Below are 17583 nucleotides of genomic sequence, written 5' to 3'. Positions count from 1 at the left end.
ACATTCATGGTCTATCCATGGCAAGTCCTACTATTAATGGAAGGGAAATGCAGCCGCGTTTTGTAAGAGTGTTCATGCCAAATCACTGTTTACTCTTTTTCTGATACAGCACTTCACTTTTCCTTATTAACAGCAGCTGAGCTTCTGTAGGACCAGAAGACACTCAATAGAAAAGATTTCTTCAGGCTATTTTGGGAGCTTTGAAATCCAGTGATTTGTTTTGCATACATCTACAGTGGGCTAAGTGGATGTATCTGGTTTATACAGGGCTGAGCCTATATCCAGACTTTCCATCCACTGCTCCTTTTACCCCATGGGGTGCAGCACTTTTCAGAAAACTTTTCGGATTAAATACAGCTCATAACTCATTTCCAGACATCATGGTTCCTGTGATCCCCCCTGTTTTGGGGCATTTCGAAAACAGTTTCGTGTTTCCAGTGTGCTGAATGTTTTTTCTTTCTCAGGCATTGCTGCTGAGCTCTGCCATGGCTTCTTTTAAGTGGTGGATGTCACATATCCTTAGCATTACTGCTCAGACTTTTTTGACTGCTGCTCTATTGGTTTTCATCTTCTCAATTGCAGCTTGTATTTCTGACATTTCTATTGGAGTGATATTAATGATATCTTGGCTAAGTTCCCATATTTCATTGGATGTTGTATTAAGGTGGAACCGACTCTGTTTGGAAGTCCTGTGCCTTTTACTTTTTTTTTTAATCTTTTCTGTGTTGTTCTACCCAAACTTGAGGATGTTTTTCATCTTTGCTTTGCCCATTTATTCTTCTGCAGATTGTCACTTGGCAGAAGGCTCTGCATTTCCTGCAGTTTCTGCTTCAATCACTAGATCTTCACCAACCTTTTTTGCATTGTTTTTCCCTGCTCTGACTGCTTCCTTGGGCCCTTCCCCCTGCCTCCAGTTTTTCAGTGAGTTTTGCAAGTTTTCATTGCAGTGCTTTTCTCTCCTGAGAAGTTTTCCATGTCTTTCAGCTTCTCCAGTTCTTGCTCACTTTGTCGATATCCAGTAGTTCCACATGCAGCTTGTATTGTGTCATCTCTGGATAATGTCGGTTATTCTTCCAGTGTGCCTTTTCTCCTTCCTCTCAAATCCATTCCTCAGTAAAGTGGGAGCTTCTCTCAGCACTTTCTTTCTTTTCCAGTACATGCTCTGCCTTACGTTACTGCATCTACTCTGCATTTTCCATGGTGTTTTCCCCAGTCTCTAAAGGTTTAGATCATGTTTCAGAAGAAAAGTTGGGGTCATAAAGATGTGTCCATACATTCAGTCTAAGGAGGTGGTTAGCATGGCACAGAACTGCTGGCACCTACCTCTCACTGTGCCAAGCAGGTTAAGTTATTGCCCTTTTGTCATGGTTTAACCCAGCTGGCGGCTAAAACAACCACACAGCTGTTGGCTCACTACCCCCTCACATGGGGGACAGAATTGGGGGAAAAAAGGTAAAACTCGTGAGTTGAGACAGTTTAATATGACAGAAAAGGAAGAGAATAATAATAATGATAAAAGAATAAACAAAACAAATGATCCATAGCACGGTTGTTCAGCACGCACAGACCACCAATGTGCAGCTAGTTCCTGAGCCACGGTCTGAACCCCCAGCCAGCTTCCCCAAGGTATATACTGAGTATGATGTCATATGGTATGGAATATCCCTTTGGCCAGTTTGGGTCAGCTGTCCTAGCTGTGTCCCCTCCCAGCTTCTTGTGCACCTCCAGCCTCCTCACTGGTGGGCCAGTATGAGAAGTTAAAAGTCTTTGACTTGGTGCAAATATTGCCTAGCAACAACCAAAACATCAGTGTGTAATCAACATTATTCTCATCCTAAATCCAAAACACAGCACTATACCAGCTGCTAGGAAGAAAATTAACTCTATCCCAGCTGAAACCAGGACACCTTTATATTGTAGGAACAAGAAGGTGTAACTTAGAATAAATTCGAATGTTGATACTTGAAGCATCTGATCAAGCATTTTCCATAGCTGTGTCCTGTGGAGACGTTTTTGGAGGTTACTTTCAGACTGACCTGTGCGGGTGCAATCCTCACACAGTCACAGCTGGCTAGTGTGCTGCTCCTGGCCCCCTTCAGCTACCCTTCAGGTATTTTTAAAGACCAAAAGGGGCAAGAGGATCTAACCCTTGAGGTTTATTTCTGATTCTTCTTTGCAGGGGCCTCATTGCAGTGTTAGCTCAGCTCTCTCTACCACGCAAAACTGCTTAAAATAAAATCACATATTTCTGAGAACTGACTACTCCTTTTATTGTGACTGTAGGAACAACAGTGCAACATGATCTTCTTTGTCACAGAAATTATAATGCCTTCTGGCTGAAGGACAGGAGTTCTGTTTCTGCTTAATGGCTCTTCCTGCCAACTTTATTTGTGCTGAGTAGTGTCTTGCTTGGCAGATTCTGGTCTTAAAACCAAAAGAGGAACCTCAGAATGAGGAAGGGCAAAAGGATTGGTCCCACTGTTATATATATATTCCTAAAGCTTTTGCTCAAAGCGCTGGACAATCTGTGCAAACCTTAAAAAAAAAAAAATAAAATACTCCCCAACAACCACACCAGAAACCAGAAACCAGAGCATTAGGAATCTGTTCCATTAGGAGCTCAGCAGGAAGGTGAAAAGTTTAAACAACTGAAAAACAGAGTAATAGACAGCAGTTGGAGATTGTGGTGCAGATGCATATGTACAAAAATATTAACAAAGTACGATGTCAAAGACATAATACCTCTAGGTCAGCCGTATGTAACAGGCACAGCTCCAGGGGAATAAACCAAACTTCACCCATTTAAACTCTGAATTCATCTTCATGCCTATCTGTACATGGAATCTGGGTTTGAGAAAGGAGGGATGTTACTTGTGCATGTGTTGATATATATCAAACATAAACCCTTTGGCTTTCTTTTTTAAGGTACATTTTTATTTCCTTTAATCAGAGCTGAGCAAATTTTGCACTAGTCTAGTTTTGTCGTTCTGGCACTTGGGAGCTTCAGAATCCTGTTTTCAATTCTTAGCTCTGACAGAAATTACATGCACAACTTTGAGCAAATCACTAAATCCCTCATTTCTTAATGGGGAATATAACTCTTCCTTCCCTCCTGCTGTCTGCAGGTCTTGCTTATTTAGATTGCAAGCTATGGAGGTTGTGAATTTCTGTTGTAGTGTATATGTCTGGCACAATGCAGCCCTGATCCCCATGAGTGGAGCCCGGGAAGCAGGAGAGAGAATAGGAGGTGCTGCTGCAGTAGAAATAATTTCCAGACCTGCCAGTAAAGGACTAGGATGCAGTGAAGGGTAAGCAAGCAGGTGAGCAAGAGACAAGCACTTGAGTAGCCGTGAGTCACAAGAGCTTTCGCAGAACCTATTGCTCACTTCAGCACAAGGCAAGTGCTACACAGCTTAAGATTAATCAAAAGAGCAGAGATATGTAGTTACGTCCTGGTGTTTTTGCAGCCTAGACACAAACCCTTTAACATTGCTATGGCTTGTTTTTATTTACGCATTTATTTGTTGTAAAGGATTAATGGCTTTACCACCCATGCTGATGATGCTCTACTCTGGCAAGGTCAGTGCTAGTTGCTTCTGTCCCATGCACACCTCTCACAGCCACAGGAACGTGGTCTTGTACATAAACCACCCTGAATAACTTATTACAGGCGATATTCAGTATGACAGAGGTGTTTATCAGACTTATCTTAGAAGTCTTTTACACAGCCTAAACTGTCTGGCTTTTTTAAGTAGACACAGATGAAAAGATAAAGGAGGTCGGTGACTATATGTGCTTTGAAAGGAAGACACCCGAATAAGGAGGAGGAATGTGTGTCTTTGTGTGTGAACATTTCTGCCTCAAGCAGTCACCTCAGCCTTTGAATGCCAGCCTGCCTTTTTTCACTGAAATGCTCAGGTACGCTAATCGTGTGTTGAACAAATAATAATATGAAATCTAAAATCAGTCACGGCTACAGGACAAAACATGTCTTTTGCTGCTGGCAGGAGAGATGGGGGGGTTCTTTCCCAAGTTTATGACATCACTGATGACTCTTTATAAAAATGAAAGAGAAATATGCTTGCTTTTAAAACAGTCATCATAGGAAATAGTTTTCAGATATGGGGAAAACTTTTTTTTTTTAAAAAAAATACAACTTATCTGTGCTGACCCCTTATTCCTGTAGCATATAGATGACTGTAAAATGGATTTTCCTTGGATTAAATGGAAATTTTGTCTGTTCTCAACATAACATTGTTTGCAAGAGGAAACAATGAAACCTATGGGATAATATTGCAGACAATTTATTATTATTTTATTATGCTAGATATTTGTTTTTGCAAAATTCCTTTTTCTTTTTGTCTTTTTATAAATGTCTGCTTTATAGACTCAGAATATTATACAGCCTTCAAAGATTTCTGCTGTATTCCCAGTCTTTTTGCTCTGTGTAATTCAAATGCATCTCCTTAGCAATGTTTTTCTGAATGGCAGCAGCCAAACTAACAATGGTGGAGTTAGAAGAGGGTTCGATAACCAAATTTGCATCTTTGGTGTTCCCAGTCCCCAGCCTCAAGCCATCCATATCTCATGTGCCTTGTGGACAACAGGAGGAGGAATGTTTAAGGTTAGGCTGTTTTCAGATTTGCTGCAGGGCAGAAGGGGGACTTTATGGGTTACAGCTGCGCTTATTTGATGGTTTCCTGGCTTTTTACAGTTCTGCCGCCCGCGAGCTGTCAAATCTGCCATTGCAGAGCGGCGGGTGGAGCTTTTACAGAGCGGCTCCAAGCTGTGACACGATCATTTTAAAATCCTGGCACAGGCTTCATTTTGTTGTTGGAGATTGGTTTCCTTTTGTCACAGAGGCCCCTATTTCACCCCCTTGTTCTATGCCCCTGCACTACACGTACTGTCTTCTGCATCGCTGAAAGTCAGGCATGACATTTCCACTGCCAGTTAGCAAAGCAAGGCAAGTCTCATGGCTATGATGTCATCAAGGAGCTCTAATTCATGTCTGTGACATTATGGCACTGAAATGCAAGTTTACATAGAGGTTAAGCGAAGCCAGGACAATGTCTGCATCAATAAGAGTGGGTAGCAAGGCATGTGGTTAGTAGTAATGATACTCAATGCCAAAGTACTTTTTATGTCATTTGAAACTCAAACCCAGGAGTCATACGCTTCCAACAGCCCAGGATGTATGGGGTGGCATACTTTTTTTTTTTTAAACTATAACACTCGTGGGTTCAGCTCAAAACTGATGTTTCACTCTGCTAGAGATTGTCAAAACCCAGTCTCTGCCCCAAAGAATTCATAATCCCTGCTGTTGCTTTCACCAAGTTTTGCATTATTGCTTTAAATGGAGCATTTGAAAGGAGCATAAAAGGCATTATAACTTTTTTGGACTGCAGAGATTAATTTCAGAGTTTTTCAAAGCTCCTCTCTGCACCCCATACCTTGAGCGTCTCTGTTGTCAGCTTCACCCTCCTTGAAACCTCTTCCCTGAGCTCCTCCACAAATCCGGGCAGCTGGTCTAGATTGCAGCAGCTGCCCAGCTCATAGATGGACCACAGAGTTGCACATGCCACCCTCCTCCCCCACTTGTCCTCCCTCCAGCCTTGTCTCCATCACTCTTAGTTGATGGGAGTTTCTAAGGATGGTGATTTTTTAGAAGACAGATGCTTTTTTTACAGGTAACCCCACATTATCCACCTGAAGATAATGCATGTGTGGGTAGAAGAGAAGCAGATTTATTGTTCTTGGTAGACTCTGGGAGGCAGAGTGGTAACTAGAATGGGATGGGATGGAAGACAGAGAGGCCTATTCTCATCATGCCAAGGATGCTGAAAGGAGCTCTTCCTGCTCTGTACAGGGAGCCTCCTTACTGTGAGACAAAGTCTGCTATTTCTTCCAGAAATCTTCTCGTACTTCCAGCAATACAAAGCAAATAAATCTTTGGCGTAACAAAGCCCAAGCTCCTGACTCAGTAGGAAGCAGAATGGGGAAGTCCTGCTGCCTTTTATTCTTAAACTTCATCCCAAGGAGCACGGATATTTGTTCTGCTGAATGAGCAGTGTGAGGAGGGTTGCAATTTGAGGAGCAGCACTGTGCTCAATCCCTGCTTGACTGACTGACCAAAAGAGCATCTGGAAACCACCTACCCCGAGTCACAAGGAGTGCATTGCTCCAGGCTTCCCGGGAATGTACTAAAATACAAGGGTGTATTCCTATTTTGAAGATGAGGGATTTTGTTGTGTCACACTCCTTTCAAGTGCTAATGGGAGTCACAGACCGAGCTACATAGGTGTGCAGACAGTGGTGTGGACCTCTTCATGTAAAGCCACTTAACTTACATTAGCCCTTTCCTGACACTGAGAATTTGGTTTTGACCTCAACCGTTAACTCATCATTGCCTACATGACTTGTGTATTTTGGGGCAGTAACTGATTTCTGGAGTTCGCGGAAGTTATGGATGTTACTGGGGGAATGACTTTATGGACATCTTCTTGTTAGGTATTAGGTCACCACAAAATGTATTCTTTCACTTACTGAAGTAAATAAAAGCTTGGCTGAATCACACTGGGGATGAAGAACGGGTCACAGTTCAAAAGGCAAAAAGAGACCAATAGGGTCCAGAATTGTCTGACTGAGAATATGTCCTCTAATGCAACAAATTTAAAAGCTATCCTAGCAAAGTTCATGAAGGTGTAATAAACCATGGTATTCAGTAGGCTTACTTAGCACATGATACAGATTTTTATTTAAAATGTAGAAACTATACATAATACCAGTCCTCTCATAAATATTTTTTTAAGCACTTTGGCTCAAGATTTTTCAGATTTCTCACACAACAGGTAACTTCACTTACTCACCGCATAAACACCTTTTCTGAGTTGCAAGAAGATTTGGTGCCAGGCACCTGTGTTTACCCTTGGCTGGGAAGAACCCTGGGTGAGGAGTGGATTTCACTTGGCTCATCCACCTGTTCATAATCCTCAAATGTGCCTTGAAGAAGAAAGATTGATTCTTGGCATTCACATAGAGGGAATCCTTCTTTCTTAGCATTGCGATCTCGTATTTTCAAATACATACATATTTCTACTGTGTGTCAGAAAGTAAGATAAGCTGCTGGGATGATGGATCTGTGACCGTAAAGCAAGTGCCTCAAAATGGTACCCAGAAGATTTTGTCTGAAAAGGAGGAGAATTTCTGGTCTTTTTCAGGCTATGAATCCCATCCTGAAGATGCCAGCTGGATGGAAAGAGGCACAGTGACACTTCTTTTTTCCAGTGAGTCAAGTATTACGCCATCTGAGTCAGGAGTCATTTCTATGACCAAGAGGCTGTGTCAAACCTGTGGCTTAAGAAGTTCTTCCCAACTAGCAGCAACTCCATGGCCTTCAGCAGAAAATAGTCTGGACAGGCCAGATTTTTGAAGCCTCTATTTTAAGTAGCTTAAGTATGTGGCAGTGAGCATGTGCAATTCAGCAGTAAGGCTCCCAGTATATAAAGTTGAATAGCCTTGCACCCTGACCTACTTCTTCCTGCTCAACCTCAACATTTTACAACTTTCATTAGAATTTTTGCTGAGAAGGGAAAAAAACAAATAGTTTCAATGTCTCCATGTAGGCTGCAGGTGCTAAAGACCAAAATCCTGGTAGACCATTTTAATAATGTGTTTTTTCTAACTCCACCTTCCTGTAGGGCAAAGGTTTCTGCAGTTCCTGTTAACCTTCACAGGGTATATGGAACTACCTCAAAGAAAGAAAAAGTCTTTGTTTTCAGCCTTCATTCACAGCTGGTGAGATGGAGAGGGAATTTTGGCTCTGGGTCTTCTATGAACAGGTTCCAGGACAATTTGAACAGATCAGTCTCAGGTGGTATGCTTATAGTTTTCTTATTGCTTCTTACTGTTGCATCCACCTAATGATATATTTGAATGGTGTATGTTCCTCCTCCTTGCCTATAATATCAAATAATAAAAACCATGACATTTGTTTTAAGTTACCATTATTCAACTAATTTTAAGCTCAAACACTCAATTGCAGGTCGGTCTCCTAACTCCTATGGGGAAAAAAATTAGCGCCTATTTTAATGACTCACTGTTAAAATTCCAATTATTAATTCAATCCCTAAACTAGTACTTTCTTCTATTCTACTGTGTTGAATACTAGTAGTAGGCAAAACCGTACAGCATGACCTGTATCTGATTACACTCTCATGTTTCCTCCTAATGAACAAAAAATCTCCATTTTATGCCTTGCCTGTTAACCTCTGGAAAGGTCAGTGCCTTGCTCCTGTAATGCAGCACACTTTTTTCCCTTCCATTTAACACAGTTACTGCTTTCTGGAAGGCAGGATGTTTCTTGCTCAGGCTGATACAGAATCAGGCTGGCCCTTTTCATTCAACTTATATATTTGAAGGCTCAGGGAAAAATAATTAAGTCTAACCTTAAGTATGATAACTGCCACAGACGTTTCCTTGGCTACTCATCCTTTGTGTGCAAAACTGATGACTGATAAAGCATGTTTTCCATAAAAACACCTACATACTCTTGGCTTGAAGATCTTAAGGCATGGTAGAGCAAGGACTTGAATTCAAGTATTGCTAGTCCTGAACAATCTGACATCCATTACTTCCACGAACAAAACTATAGAAATTAGCAACCCGTATTCTTCTTCCTACCAGGCAGCTTCATTCTGTGACAGGCCAAGAAATCCAATTTTGTACAGGAAATTTCAACCAATTTAATTTATTGCCAATTAAAAAGCTTCTAGTTACTGATTCTGGTATTGAGAAATAAAAACAAGTAAACAAGCACTTAGAGAAAAATCTCAGCTTTGCTCCTTACACCTTCCTCTTCCCTTTTTTGCTCTCTTTGCTGCACTCACTTAGCCTCTTCGGTGATGCGGTGTGTGGCACAGGGGACTGGGTTGATGCATTGTTGTTCCTTTACTTTTACTCTTCTTGTTTCTAATTCCAGTGTCCCCTCAGAGATGCATGCCCTCCTGAGCCTCCTCCCTGCCCCTGTTTGGGCAACTCTGTGCTCTGTCCTGCTTGGGAGGCTTTTCGCTCCTGAATGCAAAAATTAAAAACTTATATGGCCCTATGTTTGTTTTACGGCACAGCGCAAAAGCCAGAGCTGGAGCTGTTTCTGGTTTCTCTCGATGTTGAGGAGGTCACCATCAGGGCGAGCATGTCTCCAGAGACTTCCCATGGAAATTGCCAGACCTCCCTCTGCACTTTGGACACCTTCTGCCTACTACTAGAAATGAGACCTGGGCATCCAGAAGTCTTTGAAAACCATGGTCCAAGCCAAACAACTTCTGGCAGCTGCTGAAAAAGCAGATGTGATGTCAGGGAAGGTGTGCTCATCTACTAAAAATATGGGGTTAAACTTTCATCACGTTTAAAGTGGCTTTAGTTGATGAGGTCAAGGGATCTGTTCCCCCACTCCACTGGCGTTAAATTAATAGCTTTCTACTTGTTTTTCATTGTAGCCCTTACTCTGCCTGTTCTGTGAAAGCAGCACAAAGAAACTACAAGAACATTTGCAAACACATGCTGCAAATATTACGTGTGGGTTTGTAAACACAAGCAGTGATTCAACCCTAAATGGCAACAGATAGTAGCAGGCAACCGGGGCCTTCAATCATTAACTAACAAGGCTGAGCTGACCCCGGGTCTTTCCTCCCTATTTGTGTGAGATGGAGATGAGGCATTTCACTGAGTGCGTAGCATCAGCCTGATCCAAAAGCAATGTTGTGGATCGGAGAGCAGAGCACTGGTAAGGGTGCAGCCATTGGGTTTCTGGATTATGTGGGCTTTGCTCCCATGGAGGTGGACAAAGCCTTGATATGTCTCCATTCCTTGGTGGGGAACTGGATCCAAACCTACATGTCTGTTTCCCTCTGGGATGCCCCAGAGTGTCTTCTCACCCTATTTTAGAAAGACACAGGAGGATTTCCCGCACCTCCCCTGTGCACCCAATGCCTGCAGGCCAGGTCTTAGATACCCCACAGTGTCCCAGGCAGAACCAGGAACAAGATGGTGGGCCAAATCACATCCTTACAGCCTGGTTTCCATGCTGGAGGTCAGCCCTTGCTGATACAATGCTGAAGTCTAGGAGGAGCAAACCGCACAGAGCATCCTGGGAAAAACCTGTGTTCTGCTGAGGGAAAAGGGGTGCCTAGAGAAAAGGGCTGCCAGCTCTGCCACCTGATATCCCTGCCTCTCCCCACCCCAGCTTGCTTTCATACTCCTGTGCTCATGCTAGGGACGGTGGACACCAATATCACCCTCTGCCACCTGACCTCTGCTTCTTTCTCAGTGTGGCCCTACCCCAAAAAGCTGTATCAGAGATAACTAGTCCCTACCAACACCAGGGGAAGTTTGTGGGAGCTAGTTGAAAAAGGGGGCACAGGGGCCCCAGGGAACAGACGAAAGCAGAGCATGTCCCCAGTCTGCATCCACACGCCTCACCTTTCCTTCTTTCCCCTTCCTGTTTTCTTTATTTCATTTAACTTTATTTTTAGCTTGCTTAGTAAGTACAACCTTAAAAGAAATGAAATGGAAGTAAAAGAAGAAATAAGAGATCTGGCTTCACTTCTGGCACTAGAGATTGGAGTCCCTCCAGCATCTCAAAGGTAGATGTACGGCAGAAGCCCAGCTTTGGCAGGACCCTGTCCATAAGCTCTGTTCAGACATGGGGATCAGAGACAAGCCACAGAGGACAGAGATGTTTGTGACCTAACTGCATCAGCTCTGTCTGTGACAAAGGGTGGCTGCAGAGCCACAGTGGAGATGCAGCCAGTGTTGGAGTTGAGTGTGGGAGCTGAGAGCAAGTTTACAGAGGAGGTGTGTAAGCCAGAAAAATGAGTGTGCCTGTGGTAACATACACAAGAAGTGGATTCCTAGACTGCTCATTAATTAAACCTGGAGACTGGGAAGATTATTGTAATAGGAATTATGTTTAATGAAGGAGGCGTGTGCTCTGGGGGAAAACTGTATCTCCCAGTGCCTGACATTGTTCCTGTATTTTCACATAGCTGGAAGGAATTTCTCTCTACATACACAAACCAATGGTTTTCGGAGGTTTTTTTGTCCTGCATATTCATCACTGGGTAACCCTATTGACTCTAATGGAGTGTCACCTGGAAAAAATTTTCCTGTGCCTTAGAAGAATATAACGTGTGTGGGTCCTGCATACATTATTTAAATGGCAGCACTAAGAAAACAGCATGAAATGTATTCATCAGCCTGACTGCCAGAGGTGTTGCACACCTGCAGGTTCCATTTAAGGCCAGTGGAAAGTGGAGGCTGAGAGGCATCTCTCCTCTTTTGTGTTATGAGGACTGAATAATTTATCAGGAGGTTATTGAAGGTTTTTAATGGTGCAATCAAATCATTATAAGCAAAAAGCTACAAAATCAAATTCAGAACAATGAAAGCATCAGAACATTAATGGAACAGTTCCAGCCATGTGGCATTCATATGTTCTGCATTGGGGCTGTTATTGTGCAGACATAAACGACACAATCTTACCATTAAGCAAGAGGTTTCATTAACTAAAAATATCCAAATTCTTTACCATCAGTTAATATTACAGGTCCTATATTGTATTTTGGAAAGGATTTTTTTTTTCAGTTTTGTTTGGTTCAAGCTTCCATCTCACACCACTTCTACTTTGGGGACATGCATGTTCCCCATCCCACTGTGGACACAGCACCTCTTGGAAAAGTTTTAGTGGTTCATGGTGCCAAAGCTCTGGAAGAGAGAGAAGCGGCAAATCATATTTCAATGAAAATAACAACACTTAGGCACTAATGATAAATACTGTAGCTCAAATGAAATGCAATTCTAATGTAGGACTGAGTTATTCACTTCCTGTTATTAATTTTTTCAAATGATAGCTCCAGCAATTCTTTGAAGATCTGATATTTAAACAGACCAAACTGATGTGCAAACTTATATACAGTACAGAGGCATCCATCAGACTTTTTCCAAGTAATTTTTTTTTTAATCCTGTAAAGGAGTATGGCATTCCATTTATTGGTGGAAATATATCATTCAGTTCCAGGTCAAAGGGTGCAGACAGGATAAATTATGTCTTTTAGATGCTGTCTTTAGCTAACAGTCTCTGTTGGGGGAGGATTTTACATTTGCTGGACCTGGCAACTAGAGCCAGAGGGGTAGGTGCTGGAGAAGTGTGTTAAAGCAGTGTACCCATCAGCTGCTGCTGGGCTTCCTGGGGGTAAGGCTCTCCCTTGTCTCCCTGTATCCTCATGAGAACGGGGATTTCAGTCCTTTCATGGCAGACCGGGCCCCTATTCTTGATGAAGAGACAAATCAGACCAAGACTCACCGTCTAGTCTTCCCTCAACACCCCACAAACAAATGCTGTTTCTTAGAGAACCTGGAAAACAAAATGTTGACTGAGTAGCAGTGTCCCGGCAGCTACTTGGGCTTTCAGGCATCTTGCATAAATGCAGAGCTTCCCCAAAACAGCGGTGGTGATCCAGTCTCAGGCTCCAGCCCAGGCACACCTCAGAACCAAAGGACAGATGCCACGTGGGACCGTTCAACACTGCTGCCCTCCTGCAGGAGACACATGTCCCCAGCCTCCCACCACCGCTTTCCCCACATGGAACCTGCAGCCATCCCCATCTCTGTCCTTACCCCAAAACTCATAGCTCCCCCTCACTGTCTCGCCTCCCCCACCGTGGTGAAGCCACGATAGTCAGCTTCCCAGCCTCCCCTTCTAAAAGCTGCCTCCTTCCCCTGTGCCCGAACCAAACAGGAGCCTTATGCTTCACACAGCCACCAACTCCTGTGTGCTCCAGCACCTGACGCTATGTGAGTTGTAAGAATGGTAAAGCTGAGGCGCATGGTCCTGTGTGAGTTATTACTGGATTTGCCAGTAATGCATTGAATTCTTTTGCATCTCTGACAATAACTTGTCTGAAGCATCTTACAAACCCTGGTGCAACCATCTCAAGACAACATGGACAGTGCAAGCACCAGGACAAACTCAAAGACCCTTTCACAAAGAGCCAACACACTGGTTACTTGGACAGGTGCTGCTCTCATTTCTGGCATTAGACTGCTCTAAAGAGCATGACCTGACCCATATCTTGCCACGGAGACTATGGGGAACAACCATCTCATCTGCTTTTGTGGGTATATCCCAAACCCACAATATGCTCAGGCACCCATGAGCATGCACTTTTCCTTCAATCATGGCCTTGCAGTCCTGCTGCTAGGGGCAGGGCATGGGCAGAAAGCCATGAAAAGCCAAAGCTTGTTTTGCAGGAGCTGTATGGTCATGTTACCTTTTCAGCAAACTGCTGTGCTGCAGAAGGATTAGGATGAGCTCAGGTCCAAGCAGCACAAGGCCAAGCCAGGGAGAGAGACACTCTGCATGGAAAAAGCTGCTTTCTGCCTTGAGAGCTTTCCAGGTTTCAGAGGAGTTTATGGTTTGTAAGACGTTGTGCGCTGCTGCTGTAAATACATAGCAGGAGGCCAGAGGAGACTGGATGAGGGCAGAAGCACTGCAATGGAACAAAGATGTCGTGGTTTTATGGAAAGGGCTGCCTTCTTTCAGTGGGGCTTCTGATGTGTCTCAAGTCGCTCCAGAGAACAGCATGTTTACCGACTGTGGGTGATGTCATTATTTGCTCAGATTCCTCTGCATCCTGTTCTGAACAGATCCCATACACGTGAGCACTGGACTTTGGATGGACCGTATATAACAAATGAGCAAAAAGTCAAACTCCAGAGAGCACTTTATTCTCCATGCATTGCTGGAGCTGTTCTTCACATTGCAACACATGTTTTAGCAATGCACTACGGATGGTGGTGTTTTAGGAAATTAAAACATACTTAAAAGCTGATCAATAAAAAGTGTACACTGAAAATATTTTTCGAGTTCTCTAATTATTCCTATCTCAGATAATGCTGGAGCTTGCCTTTTTTTTCCCCCCACTAAGATACCATTAATTGTGGTCTCATCTAACACTTCCTTCAAAGCATCCACTGCACGGAAAGATTCAGCACATTTCTAATCCAAAATGAAATTGTCCATTGTTAAAAGACTACCACAGTATGCTGCATAGAGAAGTGACAGAGTGAAGAGACATCTTAACTGTAAATTTCCTGAATTCTTATTTTTGAATTAAAAACACCAGAGGTACTTTCCAGGCCCAGACTGAAGAGGAATTAGATGTCTAACTTTTCTGGGTCTGTATGACTAATCTTGCAGACACTCAGTTGAAACTGTATGAACTCCAAGAATTAAATATAAATATATCAATGTGTGTACATGTTAAGCATACTTATGATTTGAATCAATTCACTAAATTGAGCACATGGAACTTAATGTGGTTTGTTCTGGAAACAGACGTTTTTCCAGACTGAAGGATGTGAAGACTACTTCCCTATCTAATGCGATTCAGTACGTCTGTGTGTGATTACATAAACACGTTTCAGACCACGGAGCAGCACAGCCAAGTCTCATAGAAGTTACATTCATTAAACTTTGTTGGACCACATGATCTCCCCTGGACCTTCACTATTTGCCTGTTTTTAAGATTTACTGAAGATTCCCTATATTTTCTAGCTAGAGCAAGAGTGGAGGACTGGGAATTAATTATATTAGCCTTGAATAAATGACAAGTCACTGTTTCAGGGCTGAGCAAGCATGTCTGAAGTCACCAACAGAAAGCAAGGCAGCTGGAAAAAAATTGCTGCTTTAACTACATCAGTTCAGTAATACTCAGAAATACTTTTTTTTAAAATGTGTGTCATCATTTTGCCTACATATAATTCCATCTCATGCACAGATCAGCCTTTCCTCATGAGCACAGGACTGCTATTTTCCTCCAAGCATCAGCAGCTAGAGTCACCACTGAGAAGGTCCTAGCCAGCAAACCGTACTAGGTGAGATATTTTTATGGAGGCTAGGCAGTGGTAATTCCCAATTTGCAGATGCGGTAGCTCTTCCCACCAAGTGTCTTCATACCCACACTGTCCCACTGAAGCACACTCCTGCATGATTGGGGGGGTAGGAGATGTAAGTCCTGTCAGCTCATCCTTTGCTTGAAGCTTTGATTATTTTTAAGTTGATCTTGATCGTTATAGTGGTACCTGGGCAACTGGCTGAGCACGGGACAGGAATTCTAGACATGTGCAGGTAGTTCCTGTCCCAAAAAGATGCATAAAATCTGGTTTATAACGAAACTACATAAGAAAAACATATTGCAATAGCACTGGAGGAATCATTTTTACATTCTGAAGACATGCTTTTCAACCAGGGGGTCATGCAAGTCATCCCATTTCTACCACCAGGGGACGACACGTGGACAGTTTGAGCACACTCTTTCAAGCCTGCACTTGCTGTCCAACCAGGATGTAGCCTGTGCATAGGTGGGAAACTATTAAGACTTGTCACTGTATTTAGTGTATGGATGTTAAACCAGTTATTAGAGCTTGTAACAGAACACGCTTCTTGGTCACCCCTTGCAAACACTTAGTAGCTTGCTTTGAAAACAGGTAGAAGATTAAATCACGCATTTTGCAAAGTTAATGGCATGCTGAATACTTAAGAATTTTCAGCACATTGAAGCCTAGTCCCTGTGCTAAGTCACAGTGATAAGTACAAAACAATATCCGGTGTTGTGTGGGGAAAAAACATATGTCTTCTTGAAATACATATCCGTACACATACATAACCATTTTTGATACACACACACACACACAAAAAAAAAGGCATTTGATTCCTTCCTAAAGAGAAAGAGCTCCTAACCAGCCACGTCAGCAAGAGACCTGTTCACAGTGATAGTGAAATTTTCTAATAACAATACCTGTGATACATCAGATATCGTCAGTAGCTATGGAAGCCACTGTGTTGATGGTACACAAGCCAAGATCTGTCTTGAGGAGAACTATCTCTGCTGCTTTCTGGTTCCCTGAGAAACACGACAAGTATTTTAAATGGGCTCGGTCTTTCATTATGGGCTTTTGTACTGCTGGAGACATTGATGGCTTACATAGCTGTAAGTAATCTCTCTAGAAATCTCTCTACAGGGGTTAGAAATGTCCAGCCTGTTCAGCCACTGAACACTAACTGCAGCATGCACCATCTTTTCACTTGATGCATGCACATGCAAAAGTGGCCTCTAGATGCTACTGCAATCCAACTAAATCAGACTATTTCACAGTAAAAAAACTGGTGGGGTGGGGGGAAAGAAGTAATTTGAAGCTGGTTTTTGTGTAATAAAATAACTCTTCTAAGTCTGGAAAAAGTATCCATTGTGCAACCCTGCCCCTTTCCAACTATAAGGGTTTGGTGAACCTACAGATTGAGTCTTCTCATAACTGGGGCTCCCAAACGGCTCTTGCCGACGCCGGCAGGAGGTCCGAACACTTTTGCAAGAGGAGAAATTTGGTTGCTCGAGAAACACCCGCACACCACCGCCAAGCAGCCTTTGCCCCGAAACCCCGCAGCCCTTTGCTGTAGGTACCCTTCCCCTCCGGCCAAGCTGTGCTGTGAAGAGCGGGCAACCGCCAGCCCCGCAGCCGGGAGGGGACCGGGGATGCCGGCGCTCCCTGACCGCCTTCCGCCGCCGCTTCCCCCCGCCGGGGGCCGCCGTCGGGGCAGGAGCGGGGTCCGTCGGGGCGGGGCGGGGCGGTGCGGGGCGCACCTGGGCCCCCGCCCGGCGGAGGCGGGCGGAGCGGGGGCGGAGGGAGCCCGTCCCGTCCCTCCCCGTCCCTCCCTCCCCCCCATCCCTCCCTCTGTGCGCGCCGGCGGCGGCGCCGCGCTCCCTCCAGCCGCGCCCGCGCAGCTCCGCGCAGCCCCCGCAGGTAAGCGCCCCGCGGCGGGCCCCGGGAGCGGAGCAGGGCATCCCGCCGTCCCCGGCCGGGAGAAGGTGCCCGCTTCCCTTTCCCCGAGGGCTCAGCGTCCGTGGCGCCTTTTTTCCTCCTCTTTTTGGGTGTTTTCTGTAGTGTTTCCGAAACTGGTGCTGGCTTTCTCGGGCGCGCAGTAGTGCGAGGGGGAGGCGCGCGTTTGCGAGCGGCGGGGTCCGGCGAAGGACTCGTTAGGGATGGGCTTTGATGGGCTGTTGGCGTAGGGTCAGGCTGCTGTTTCTGCTGGACTAACATCTCTGAGGTTGGCCTGGAATAAGTAATGGACACTTGTTTGATTACACTAACAGTACTGCCATTGTTCGCTTACTGTCCTGATTTTTTTTCTTTTTTTTTTTTTTTCTTTATTTTTCCCCGTGAACTCTTTTTGGATTTATTGATACCAAATTAAGGCTGTGGAAAAAGTCCTACCGAAAAAAAAAAAAAAAAATTTAAAAAATGGTTGCCACCTCTCTCTCCTGACTTCCTCAGTCCTTCGGACGAAGCAGCCTGCTAAAGTCAGATGGGAGCTGTGTCCGTGTATCTGTGGTGTTTACAAAGGTAAAGGACAGGGAGAGAGGATAAATGACAAGCACAAGGGTACGGAGTATTAGAGAAAGATCGGGAGGGTGGGGAGCAGGAGGGAAGCTTTGGGACAAAAGCCGCTAGCAGACTGAACTGAGAAGA

At 44.1% G+C, this 17583-nt stretch overlaps 1 protein-coding gene and 1 long non-coding RNA gene across 10 annotated transcripts in view; one reads left to right on the top strand and one right to left on the bottom strand.

Annotated features, from left to right (window-relative positions):
• Positions 1 to 17583, top strand: part of LPAR1 (lysophosphatidic acid receptor 1) — a 140091-nt gene that overhangs the window by 42198 nt on the left and 80310 nt on the right. For 2 of the 9 annotated variants that reach the window (XM_075739338.1, XM_075739347.1), the window contains exon 1: positions 16755 to 16857. The exons of 1 other annotated variant lie outside the window; for it this stretch is intronic. The gene's annotated coding sequence lies outside the window, so the exon portion shown is untranslated. Of the gene's footprint in view, positions 1 to 16754; positions 16858 to 16934; positions 16954 to 17326; positions 17458 to 17583 lie in introns of those variants that run through there. 6 more of the 9 variants (XM_075739341.1, XM_075739339.1, XM_075739340.1 and 3 more) reach the window with 5 other exon arrangements.
• Positions 11397 to 13854, bottom strand: LOC142599383 (uncharacterized). Its single transcript, XR_012832929.1, has 3 exons — positions 13329 to 13854; positions 12362 to 12412; positions 11397 to 11763 (listed from the first exon to the last, which is right to left on the bottom strand). It is a non-coding gene; the product is annotated as an uncharacterized LOC142599383 (long non-coding RNA).

Source organism: Balearica regulorum, chromosome Z, assembly GCF_011004875.1.
Source record: "Balearica regulorum gibbericeps isolate bBalReg1 chromosome Z, bBalReg1.pri, whole genome shotgun sequence".
NCBI classification, from domain to species: Eukaryota; Metazoa; Chordata; class Aves; order Gruiformes; family Gruidae; genus Balearica; species Balearica regulorum.
The sequence above is the reverse complement of the archived record's forward strand: the minus strand, read 5'-3'. Positions and strand labels throughout refer to the sequence as shown.